A 13,212-nucleotide genomic window follows, 5' to 3' on the forward strand; every position below is an offset into this window, starting at 1 on the left:
CATTGGCCTTAGGAATACCTGATGTGTCTGAGACCAAGGACAAATGCTTGTCCTGCTGCCTCCTGGGATAGAAACTCAAGGAGAAAGCTCTTAGGATCAATTAAAGAGGACTCATGGATGCATGACCCAAGCTCCCTATTGGCTGGTAAGGAGGACTGTGGTCAGAGGAGTCACATACCGTGGACAGAAGCATTTTCCTCTCAATACCTTCCCTCTGCCAACCTTATAAATACATACCCAGAACGACTGGGATTCTCAAATCCTGTGTGGAAGGTCTCATCATGGTATAAATTGACTCCTCTACATTCTGCTGTGATAGCTTCATCTGACTCAGACTTACACACAATGGGTTTATTCTAAGAACCTTGTACTCTCTACCTCTCCCTTACTATACTCAAGCCTTTCCATATAGAGTTATGAATTAATGTTGCTTCAGCACTTTCATTTTATTTGTTACATTTTTAAGCATTTAAAGTATTTATTCAGCCCCATATCATTATACAGACTTAATGGGTTATATTTATCACTATAGATTTACATAAATATATACATGCCATAACAATTAGTAATAACAAATAGGTCATGCATTTGGATGAGAGTAATTCAAAGCATATGAGAAAGGTCAGAATGACATGTGATCAAATTATAACCTCAAGAATTAAAGACCAAGAGTCACGCTCTGGCATGACAAATACAGAGACGGATGCTCACATTCAACCATTGAACTGAGAACAGGGTTCCAATTGGAGGAGTTAAAGAACATAAGAACAGCAATACCAACCAAACAGAGCTCCCAGTGACTAAACCACCATGCAAAGAATACACATGGACAGACCCATGGCTCAAGCTGCATATGTAGCAGAAGATGGCTTTGGTGGGCATCGATGGGAAAAGAAGCCCTTGGTCCTGCCAAAATTCAATGGTCCAGTGTAGGGGAATGTCAGGGTGGGGAGGCAGGAAGGGGTGGCTGGGGGAACACCCTCATAGAAGAATGGAGAGGGGGGATGAGATAGGGGGTTTATGAATGGAAACTGGGAAAGGTGATAACATTTGAAATGTAAATAAAAAATAGTCAATAAAAAAAGAAACTATGCTAAAGTTCAAAGGACACATTGCACCTCACACAATAATAGGTGGAGACTTCCACACTCCACTCTCATCAATGGACAGATCATGGAAACAGAAAATAAACAGAGACACAGTGAAACTAACAGAAGTAGTGAAACAAATGAATTTAACAAATATCTTTAGAACATTTCATTCTAAAACAAAATATTATACCTTCTTCTCAGCACCTCATGTTACTTTCTCCAAAATTGACCTTATAATCAGTCACAAAACAAGCTTCAACAGATACAAGAAGATTGAAACAATCCTATGTGTTTTATCAAACCATCACAGACTAAGGCTGGTCTTCAATAGCAACAAAAACAACAGAAAGCCCCCACACACATGGAAGCTGAACAACTCACTAGTCAAGGATAATTGGGTCAGGGAAAAAATAAAGAAAGAAATTAAAGACTTTTAAGAATTTAATGAAAATGAAGGCACAATATTTCCAAACCTGTGAGACACAATGAAAGCAGTGCTAAGAGGAAAACTCATAGCTCTCGGTTCCTCCATAAAGAAACTGGAGAAAGTATGCACTAGCAGATAATAGCACACCTGAAAGCTCTAGAGCATAAAAAACAAATATACTGAAGATGAGTAGACAGCAAGAAACAGCCAAAATCAGGGCTGAATTCAACCCAGTAGAAACAAAGAGAACTATACAAAGAATCCATAAAACCAGGAGCTGGTTCTTTGAACAAATCAGCAGGATAGATAAACCCTTAGCCAGACTAGCCAGAAAAAACAGAGACAGTATCAAAATTAACAAAATGAGAAATGAAAAGGGAGACAGAACAACAGAAACTGAGGAAATTAAAAAAAAACTCAGATCCTACTAAAAAAGCTTATACTCAACAAAACTGAAAAATCTGGATGAAATGGATAATTTTCCAGACAGATAAAAGGCATCAAAGTTAAATCAGGATCAGATAAACCATCTGAACTGTCCTCTAAAGCAATAGAATCAGTCATTTCAAGTCTCTCAACCAAGAAAAGCCCAGGAACAGATGGGTTTAGTGCAGAGTTCTATAAGATCTTCATGGAAAACCTAATACCAATACAATTCTAACTATCCCATAAAGTAGAAACAGAAGGAACACTACCCAATTCCTTCCATGAAATCACAATTATGCTTATATCAAAACCACACAAAGATCCAACAAAGAAAGAGAACTTCAGACCAATTTCCCTTACGGATATCAACACAAAAATACTCAAAAAAATTCTCACAAACCAAATCCAAGAACACATCCTAATGAGGATCCATCATGATCGAGTAGGCTTCATCCCAGAGATGCAGGGATTATTCAATATATGGAAATCCATCAAGGTAATCTACTATATTAAAAAAACTGCCTTCAACAGAGGAATTCAAAAAATGGATTAAAAAATGCAGTACATCTACACAATGGAGTACTACACAGCTATCAAAAACAATGACTTCATGAAATTCATAGGCAAATGGAATGAATAGAAAATATCATCCTGAGTGAGGTAACAAAATCACAGAAAAACACACTTAGCGTGCACTCACTGATAAGTGGATATTAGCCCAAAAGCTCGAATTACCCAAGATGCAATCCACAGACCACAGAAAGCTCAAGAAGAAGGATGACCAAAATTCGGATGCTCCCACTCCTTCTTGAAAGGGGAAAAAATCCACAGGAGGAGATATAGAAGCAAAGATTAGAGCAGAGACTGAAGGATTGGCCATTCAGAGCCTGCCCTACATGTGGCCCATGTATATACAGCCAACAGAAGTAGATAAGATTGATGAAGCTAAAAAGTGCATGCTGAAAAGGACCAGATATAGATTGCTCATGAGAGACACATCCAGAGCATGTCCAATACAGAGGTTAATGCTAGCAACAAACTACTGAACTGAGAACAGGACCCCCTTGGGAAGAATTAGAGGAAGGATTGAAAAAGTTGAAGGAGCTTGCAACCCCATAAGAACAAAAATGCCAACCAACCAGAGCTTCCAGGGACTAAAGCACTACCGAAAGACTATATATGGACTGACCCAGGGCTCCTACTGCATATGTACCAGAGAATAGACTTGTTGGGGTACCAGTGGAAGGGGAAGCCCTTGGTTTTGCCAAGGTTGGATCCTCAGTGCAGGGGAATGTCAGGGGATGGGCGGTAAGGGGGATGGATGGGGGAACGCCTGAACGGGGGAGGGGGAAGGGGTAGGAGTTTATTGACAGGAAACCAGGAAAGGGAATAAGATTTTAAATGTAAGTAAAGAAATATATCTAATAAAAAGTATATGTTAAAAAATAAAATAAAAAGGGAAAAAAGGAGTTGAAGGGGTTTGCAATAATACCAAACAACCAGAGCTCCCAGGAACTAAACCACCATCCAAAGAGTCCACATGGACAGACCTATGGCTCCAACTGCATATGTACCAGAGGATTGCCTTGTTGGGCGCCAGAGGGAGGGGAACCTTTGGTCCTGCCAAGGCTGGACGCCCCAGTGTAGAGGAATGTCAGGGCAGAGAGGCAGGAAGATGTGGGTGGTTGGGTGGGGGAAAGGAAATAACATTTGAAATGTAAATAAAAAAATCTAACAAAAAGAAACAGAAAAGGAAAAAATATTTAAATAGGAAAATTTAGCCACATTTGGGGTAGCAGTGGCTGAAGAAGTTGAGCATAAAAAAAAAAAAAACAACAAAAAAAAACCCATATTGCTTGTGTTTAACATGTGGCCCATATATATACAGCCAGGGAAAATAGATAAGATTGATGAAGCTAAAAAATGCATGCTGAAAAGGACCGGATATAGATCTCTACTGAGAGACACATCCAGAGCATGCCCAATACAGAGGTTAATTCTAGCAGCAAACCACTGAACTGGGAACAGAATCCCCTTGGGGAGAATTAGAGGAAGGATTGAAAGAGTTGAAGGAGCTTGCAACCCCATAAGAACAAAAATGGCAACTGACCAGAGCTTCCAGCGACTAAATCACTACTTAATTACTACATGGACTGACCCAAGGCTCCAACTGCATATGTAGCAGAGAATAGCCTTGCTGGAGCACCAGTGGAAGGGGAAGCCCTTGATTTTGCCAAGGTTGGACCCCCAGTACAAGGGAATATGAGAGGGGAGCAGTAAAGGGGATGGATGGGGGAAATACCCATATTGGGAGGGGGAGAGAATGGGGGCTCATGGATAGGAAACCAGGAAAGGGAATAACATTTGAAATGTAAGTAAAGAAATATATGTATTAAAAAATGAAAAAAAATAAAAATGAGATACTCTTAGCATAATACAGAAGAGTCAATTTGCATCATGATGAGACCTTGTGTACAGGGTATGAAAACACTAAAGACATTCTGAGACATTCATGAAGAGGTTTGACAGGGGGAGGTACAGAGGAGGAACTGCTCCTGCAAACTGTATGCAACTCCCTAACCACCCTTCTACACACAAGTCTACAGGGAGCTTGGGTCATTTGGTCATGAGTCTCCTATAATTGATCCTAAGAGCTTTCTTCTTGAGTTTCTTTTCCCAGGAGGCACTAGGACATATACTTGTCCTAGTCTCAGAAATCACAGGTATTTCTGAAGGTCAGTGACCTCTATACAAAGGAAGACAGAGCTTCAGAGGGGCATTAAGACTTGCTGTTTGCAAGAAAGGAGAATCTGTGATCAGTACAATGTGCACTTTGTGGAAGCCATCTGCCACCTCAATTTACTGTGACAGGAAAAGGTGAGTGAAAAGTAAAATTTCATTTATGTGACTCTTTTGGCTAACAATGGAGCTGCAAAGCAAAAGTCTCATTATAAAAGTGACATTTTCGCCAGTAATTTGACATCAGCATGGAGGGACAATGATTTATAATTTCTTAACTCTATTGAATAGTCCTGGGGCAAAGGGCAGAAGATAATAGAAATATTTGGTTTTCTATTCCACTGTATAAACATCAAAATGTCTGGCTTCCAGTCATGATCAATTTTTCATATCTAACATTTTTGCCTTATGTTCATAATTAGCCTTACTCATTCCCCATCCACAATGCTCACACTAGTTTTTATATTAAACCAACATATTTAGATGATTCTAGGTTATACATAGATGACTAGATAGGGAATGAATACTGTCTTTTCTTGCCTTATTGCCACAGACCACCACAGCCAGGTGTTGGGTTACCTGGGACATGGGTCCTCGAAGACTAGGTGGGTAAGGATTCAGTGATGACAAACAGAAACAAACAGAGAGGCAGTTTGAATCTGAGTGTATTTTGCAGCTGTCAAATAGGGCTTTTTATGCAGGAGAAACAGATATTACATTTCTAAAAGATGTGTTCACTGAAGCAGCTACAAAGAACAATTATCATAATCATCCAACACAAGGAAAAATAAAATAATTCAGGTATTAAAATTTCCAAAGGGTGGGTTCAAAGAATCAATTACAAATGAAATAGATAATATCATTATCAATTAACAGAACAAAGTACAAAAAAATCACTTATAGTTAATAGCAAACTTCCAGGAGTGGGTTCAAAATTTCTTCAGGGACACTTGGCTATGACCCCAAGGTACTGAACAAGTTAATAAATTTCCATGGGTAATCTATCTAACATCTAACTTCTGTCTTACTAAAAATCCACAAAGTTCAGTTTAAAACCATACTTAAAAACAATACTTTCTCTACCAAAATGTCATTTACACACAAGTTCATACATTGTTAAGAGGGTTTTTGTCAAAGTATTATTTTGTAATTATATAAATGATTATGAAGCAAAGCACTGGATCTCTTGGAGATAAGGTCATGGCCAATGACCCCATCTCAAGGGGTGGCTTCTTATCCTATTTTCTTGCTTAAAATCTCAACCCAGGCTATCAGGAATATCTTGTAAATATAGAAAAGGAATAGAAGAAGATAACGCAGAGAAACTGCCAATACAGCCCAATATTTTCTCTAGCTAGAGAGTTCCACAACCAGTTCCAGGAGACCTCCTCCCTTTGGAGTAAAACGCCTCCCTGTGCAACTTGTCACACAGAATATACTGGGGTTGGTGTGACTCCTTATCACCCAAAGAAGATGATGAGAAAATACCAACAAAGAGAATATCCATTGCTGAAGTACAGAAAATGACCTTCACCTTCCTACCAGCCAAGCTTTGATGGTGTTAGCCTTTCACCAGTGGCTGCAGATCTGGGATGGTGTGACTGGGGGTCACCTGAATAAACAATTACAGATGTCTATATTAGTGTCAATAAAATGGCAGATAATAAGGGGTCTGTGGTAACAGGACTGAAGATGTGGATGTTTCCTTTATCTCTTTTGTCTTGAAAGACTGTGACAGCTTCAGACACTCCAGTTCATGACTGTGGTGAGGTTCCTCAGCAGGGTTGCTCTTGGTTGAGGCTCAGATTCTGAAGGTTTGTAAGTCAGCCTTGCTGGGATCTGGCTTACATGTAATCATGAGAGGTTGTTGTGAATTTGTTCCCACAAACCTTCATGTGGATACTGGATGCTTGCATATACTCCTAGAAAAAAATGAGTACCCTTGGAATATAAACTACTTCACAAAGAGAAGAATAGAACTATGGGAAAGGGTTCAAGTATATGCATATCATCTGACTGCTTCACATTTATACATGGGTGAGCAATTGTAAACTATTATTTTTTTCTTCAACATAGCACATCATATCTTATCACATCTGAGTAAGATGGTATTACATATCCCTGCTAGACTCTTAGGAGTGACAGGCATCAAAATAAAGCTTGCTAAACACAGTGTGTATGAAAAGAATAAGTATTGATTTGTGGTTTTCTATAAATGCTATTCTACTTTCTGTCATGCATTCAAACTATAGAAGAGGGGGAAAACTGTGCATTACTCTTTTGGGTATATATGCCATGCTGCTAGTGGCCAATACAGGCAAAATGGCAGCAACTAAGTGAGTTTTCTCCAAACTCTTCTATCTATAGTTTATCTTCTAAAATAGTGCAAATACTGAGGCTCCTTCATGATACTGTGCAAGGATGCCTGGTTTGATTCTGATTAAAAGCAGTAAATGGTACCACTAGGATAAGTACACAGGGTGATAGTACTTTACTTGAGAAGCCAGCACATACTCTGTAAGAAGCTAAGACTATATGGATGTTGTATGTAATAAATCAGCCTTTGTCCTTCAAGAGATGAACAGTCATGATGATCTTCTCATCTCTTTCCCACTATTTCTTCTTCCAGAAAAAGGTCCCTCTCCAGTTTGCTAGTCAGTCTCAATGTGGACTTGAGAAGACTCCAATCTAGCACCTGTCTAATTTCACCAGTTACTCCTGTCCTAGAAGCTTTGGGGTTCACAAATCGAAGCCCCACATGATATCTCAGTCTCTTCTGTGGGTCCTTCTAATTAATAAAGATAGTAAAAGAGTTACAGGTTGATGCCTTCGCACTACATAAGCTCTTAATCCCTTTACTGAAAATCTACTTCATCAGGCTTCAGACATTTATTGTAATTGTTCTATTCTTGTTTCTAAGTGTTTGAAACGGACTGACGTAGAACATGTCGTTGACATTGATTTGTTCAGAAATGTTGGCACACCAGATATGAATTCATTGATGTTTCCTTGTGTACATTCAGACCTGTTTGATGCTGGGCACACACTCACATTCCATTTCTCACTTTTGTAGAGTAAATGCACAAGTGTAGGAGTAGTCATGGGATATGTAGAGTGGCAAAAGCATTGCATTATGGCGTTCACAAGATAGTCTCCATGTGATCTCTCTAGTAGTGATGCAATGTCAGGGATATTGTACCCTCCCTTTCTCATTGGTGTTGCCCCCCTCCACTTTAAGAGATGTGGCTCCCTTTACCCTTAATATAGTTTCCATTTTCTCTAACACACTGAACAACTTTGAAAATGAAGAGGAAAGCTTTAATTAAAGGAAAATTAGCAAGTGATGTAATCTTTGTAATTTTCAAGGTAAACTTAAGGAAGAGGTTTCTATTTTTTTAATCATGTGATATCTTTTACACGGTGCTTCCTTCATGTAGCACAGATTCATGAAGATGTAGGACATTTTCAGGATCCCAGAATTCCTCTACTTCCTCTTGTTCAGGTTACAATAATGAGTAGGCAACACAGATGTGTATGTACCTCTCTGAGTCTGGTTTTGAGATCATTTCCCTCTGCATGAAAACATATAAACATATAAGATACACTCAAACTAATTGAAGAAAAAGTGGGGAAGAGTTTCAAACACATGAGTACTGGGGACAGTTTTCTGAACAGAACATGAATGGCTTACGCTCTAAAATCAAGAACTGACAAATGGGACCTCATACAACTGCACAGTTTCTCTAAGCAAAGGACACTGTCATTAGGACAAAACCACAACCAACAGATGGGGAAAAGTTCTCTACCAATCCTACTTCTGATAGAGGGCTAATATCCAATATATACAAAGAACTCAAGAAGTTAGACTCCAGAGAGCCAAATAACCCTATTAAAATGGTTTACAGAGCTAAAGAAGGAATTCTCATCTGAAGAATATGAAATGACCAAAGAAATGTTCAACGTCTTTATCATCATGGAAATGCCGATCAAAACATCCCTGATATTCCAGCTCACACCAGGGTGGATCCCCCACTTTAGAAGAATGTTGGGGGGTTGAAAGGGGGAGTTTGGGGAGGTGGATTCGATAGGGAGCTTATGACTGAGAAACCAGGAAAGGGAATAACACTTGAAATGAAAATTTAAAATATTCAATAAAAAAGGTACATATAATTAAAAAAAGAAAGAATTGACAAATGGGACTTCATATAATTGCAAAGCTTCTTTAAGGCAAAAAACACCGTGATTAGGACAAAATGGCAACCAACAGATTGGGAAAAGATCTTTACCAATCCTACATCTGGTAGAGGGCTAACATCCAATATATACAAAGAATTCAAGAAGTTAGACCCAGAGAATCAAATAACTATTCAAAAATTGGAAAGAAAACTAAAAAAAGAATTCTCAGCTGAGGAATATAGAATGGCTGAGATGTACCTAAAGAAATGGTCAACATCCTTAATCATCAGGGAAATGCAAATCAAAACAACACCAAGATTCCACCTCACAGCAGTCAGAATTTCTAAGACTAAAAACTCAGGTGATGACCCAGGAGTGCAGACATTGTGAAACCACAGGACAGACTAACTCCTCTGCACACCTCTGCCCACACCCCTGATCCAAGTGCCTCTGGACACAGGGATATAGGAACAGACAGCCACAGTACCCATGGTTCTGGTCTGCACCCAGGACTGAACTGAACTGGCCAAACAGCTCCCTGCATCCAAATTCCATGGGGGAGAGAGCTGGACCCTCAGAAGTGTGGACACTCCTGAGAAGGCGCAGGAGACTACCCTCTGCCCATAGTCAAGATCCAAGTGGAAATTGCATAGTGCCGACTGTGCCCGCTGGGTTCAAGGAACTAGGAGCAATCAGGGGGCAGGACCCTTGATTCCTGCCCATGCCTAGAGCTGGAAGACAGTCTCCAGAAGCACCAACACACCTGAGAGCAGAGGTAAGACCCGTTTTTCTGCTACCAAGTGACCTCCCTGTTGGATTCAGGATACACAGAGGCAGGAGTCCTCTGGGTCAGGGCACTTACTGTTTCTGCCTCTGCCCAGAAGTGAACTGATAATATTCCACAGTTTCCTGCACCTAAACTGCATGGGGGAAGATAGCCAAACACCCAGGAGTGCAGACATCCTGAGACCCCAGGACAGACTGCCACCTCTGCACACCTCTGCCCACATCTCTGGTCCAAGGGGAAACTGCACAGTGCCTCTGGACACAGGGATATAGGAACAGACAGCCACCAGTACCCATGGTTCTGGTCTGTGTCTAGGATGGAACTGAACCGGCCAAACAGCTCCCTGCACCCAAATCCCATGGGGGAGAGAGCTGGATGTTCAGAAGTGTGGACATTCCTGAGAAGTCAGAGGAGACTACCCTCTGCCCACAGTCATTACCCAAGAGGGAATTGCCTAGTGCCAATTGTGACCCCTGGCTGCAAGGACGTAGGAGCAATCAGGGGCAGGACCCTTTGATTCCTGCCCATGCCTAGAGCTGAAAGACAGTCTCCAGGAGCACCAACACACCTGAAATCAGAGCACCTTTACTCAGAAAAGGTTGAAAGAAAACAGGAAAACAGTTCTATAGGAGCTGACATAGAGGCCTACAGCAGGGTCAAGTCACTCTCAGAAACAGCAAGACAAGCAAACACCAGAGACAACCCAATGGCTAGAGGCAAGCACAGGAACCTAAGCAATGGAAATCAATCAGAGCCCAGTTCTCCCACCAAAGAAAATACTGTATATCCAAACACACCAGAACAGCAAGATTTAGACTTAAAGTCCCATTTTTGATAATGATGGAAGGCTTTAAGAAAGGCATAAAGAACTCCCTGAAAGAAATGCAGGAAAACACAAATAAACAAGTAGAAACCCTCAAGGAGGAAACTGGAAAATCCCTGAAAGAATTACAGGAAAACATAACCAAACAGGTGAATGAATTGAAAATGGAAATAGAAACAATAAAGAAAGCACAAAGGGGCCATTTCATGGACGCCATGGGACCAAAAGCATCTGTGCAAACAGTGCCAGTGGGAAGCAGGTGGGTCTGTTGGAGCATTAGAATTTGAGCTTGGGCCTTTTGAATCCAGGAACTCAAAATGTGTGTGATTCCTGTCCCTTGGACTGTGTATGTAGGTAGTCTTGGAAATAATGGAAACAAGATTGAATTTGAACTGGCTTTTGGCTATTATGGACCACTCCAAACTGCATGGGTTGCTCGAAACCCTCCTGACTTTGCTTTCTTCGAATTTGAGAATTCCTGAGATGCTGCTGATGCTGTCCGAGAGCTAAATGGAAGAATACTATGTGACTGCTGCATAAGATTGGAACTGTCGAATGTTGAAAAGTGAAGTTGGAATCATGGCCTGCCTCCCTCTTGGGGTCATTGTCCTCGAGATGATTACTACAGGAGGAGTCCTCCACCTCAGCACAGATCCCCAAGAAGGAGAAGCTTTTCCTGAAGCCGGAGCAGGTCACTTTCTATAGATAGGAGAAGGAGAAAGGTCTCTGTCTCGTGAGAGAAATCACAAGCCGTCTCAATCCTTCTCTAGGTCTCATAGACAATCTAGGTCAAATGAAAGAAATAGAAGACCAGTTTGCAAAAGTGGTGTACAGGAAATATCTTCATTTGACAGGAGTATGTACAGGAAATTAAAGTTTTGTTTGAGACTTCATAAGCTTGGTGCATTTTTCCAGATATTTTAGCTGTTCAAATTAGATTTGTCTCTTGGAACAGTGACACGAAACAATGCAATTCTCTATGATTTCAAAAGGATTATATGAGGCATGTGATATCAAAAATTGTTACTTTTTAATGTTCCCTTAAGCAAGATCGAATTTTCTTTGAATTTTAGTTTTTCAAGGACTGAAATAAACCTAGATCCTTCCAAGTTTTAAGCATGATGTGCTGATAATATCAAGCAACTGGTGGAAATTGACTAAAGCTGAAGTTCCTCTAGTAGCTGAGACACAGTGTGGCACTGTGGGTGAAATGGTAAGCAGTCTTTAAAAGCTGCTGTGAACACATCCAACAGATAAAGGGTAAGAATCACACTGTAAAGGATTTCAAAGTGGTTCCTTCCTGATTGCTATAGGGGATGCAGAGCTGCTGTAAGGTCTTATTTGGAAATGTAAAACTAAGATACCAGCGTTCTATCAGGTACACTTTAGAGCTGAACTTTTCAGTTACTGTACAAAATTTTTTTCATGCTGTCATTTGTAATATGTTTGTGAGAATCTGTGGGATTAAAGTTTTGGTTGCAAATTGTTTAACTTGAAAGCCTGGTTTTCCTTGCACACTCAAAATCTGTGAGCTTGGTATCAAGTCCAGGTACAACATTTCTATTGGAAGCCATATTTAAATTTCCTTGTAAAGTGATTTTGAATTAATAAAATACTAACATAAAAAAAGAAAGCACAAAGAGAAACAACCCTGGATATACAAAACCTAAGGAAGAGACAAAGAGCCATAGATACAAGCATCAGAGAAAGAATAAAAGTGATAGAAGAGAGAATCTCAGGGACAGAAGGCACCATAGAAAAGATCGACACAACCATCGAAGATAATGTAAAATGCAAAAATCTCTGAGAACAAAACATCCAGGAAATCCAGGACACAATGAGAAAATCAAACATTAGGATAATACGTATAGAAGAGAGTGAAGACTCCCAACTTATAGGGCCAGTAAATATATTCAACAAAATTACAGAAAATTATAGAAGTTAAAATACAAAATGCACAAAACAAGGAAAGAATATTAAAAGGAGTAAAGGAAAAATTCAAGTGACATATAAAGGCAGACCTAGAAGAATTCTCACCAGACTTCTCACCAGAGACTATGAAAGCCAGGAGATCCTGAACAGATGTCATACAGACCCTAAGAGAACACAAATGCCAGCCCAGGTTACTGTATCCAGCAAAACTCTCAATTAACATAGATGGAGGAACCAAGGTATTCCATGACAAAACCAAATTTACACAATATCTTTCTACAAATCCAGACCTACAAAGGATAATAAATGGAAAACTCAAACACAAGGAGAGAAACTACACCATACAGAAAGCAAGAATATAATTTCCTTGCAATGAAATCAAAAGAGAGACAAACAAATATAATTTCACCTCTAACAACAAAAAGAACAGGAAGCAATCACTATTCCAAACACACCAGAAAAGTAAGATCTAGATTTAAAATCATATTTGAACATGATGCTGGAAGACTTGAAGAAAGACATGAAGAACTCACTTAGAGAAACACAGGAAAACATAAATAAACAAGTAGAAGCCTATTGAGAGGAATCACAAAAATCCCTGAAAGAATTCTAGGAAAACACAATCAAACAGTAGAAGGAATTAAAAATGGAAATAGAAGCAATGAAAAAAGAACACAGGGAAACAACCCTGGATATATAAAACCAAAGGAAGAGACAAGGAGCCGTAGATACAAGAATCACCAACAGAATACAAGAGATAGAAGAGAGAATCTCAAGAGCAGAAGATTCATAGAAAATCAACACAACGGTC

The 13,212-nt window shown here is 39.8% G+C and overlaps 1 pseudogene; it reads left to right on the top strand.

The window, feature by feature from the left end:
* Window positions 1-5,269: 5,269 nt before the first annotated feature.
* Window positions 5,270-11,393, top strand: LOC116893095 (annotated as a pseudogene).
* Window positions 11,394-13,212: the final 1,819 nt, after the last annotated feature.

This window comes from Rattus rattus, chromosome 2 (assembly GCF_011064425.1).
Source record: "Rattus rattus isolate New Zealand chromosome 2, Rrattus_CSIRO_v1, whole genome shotgun sequence".
NCBI lineage: Eukaryota > Metazoa > Chordata > Mammalia > Rodentia > Muridae > Rattus > Rattus rattus.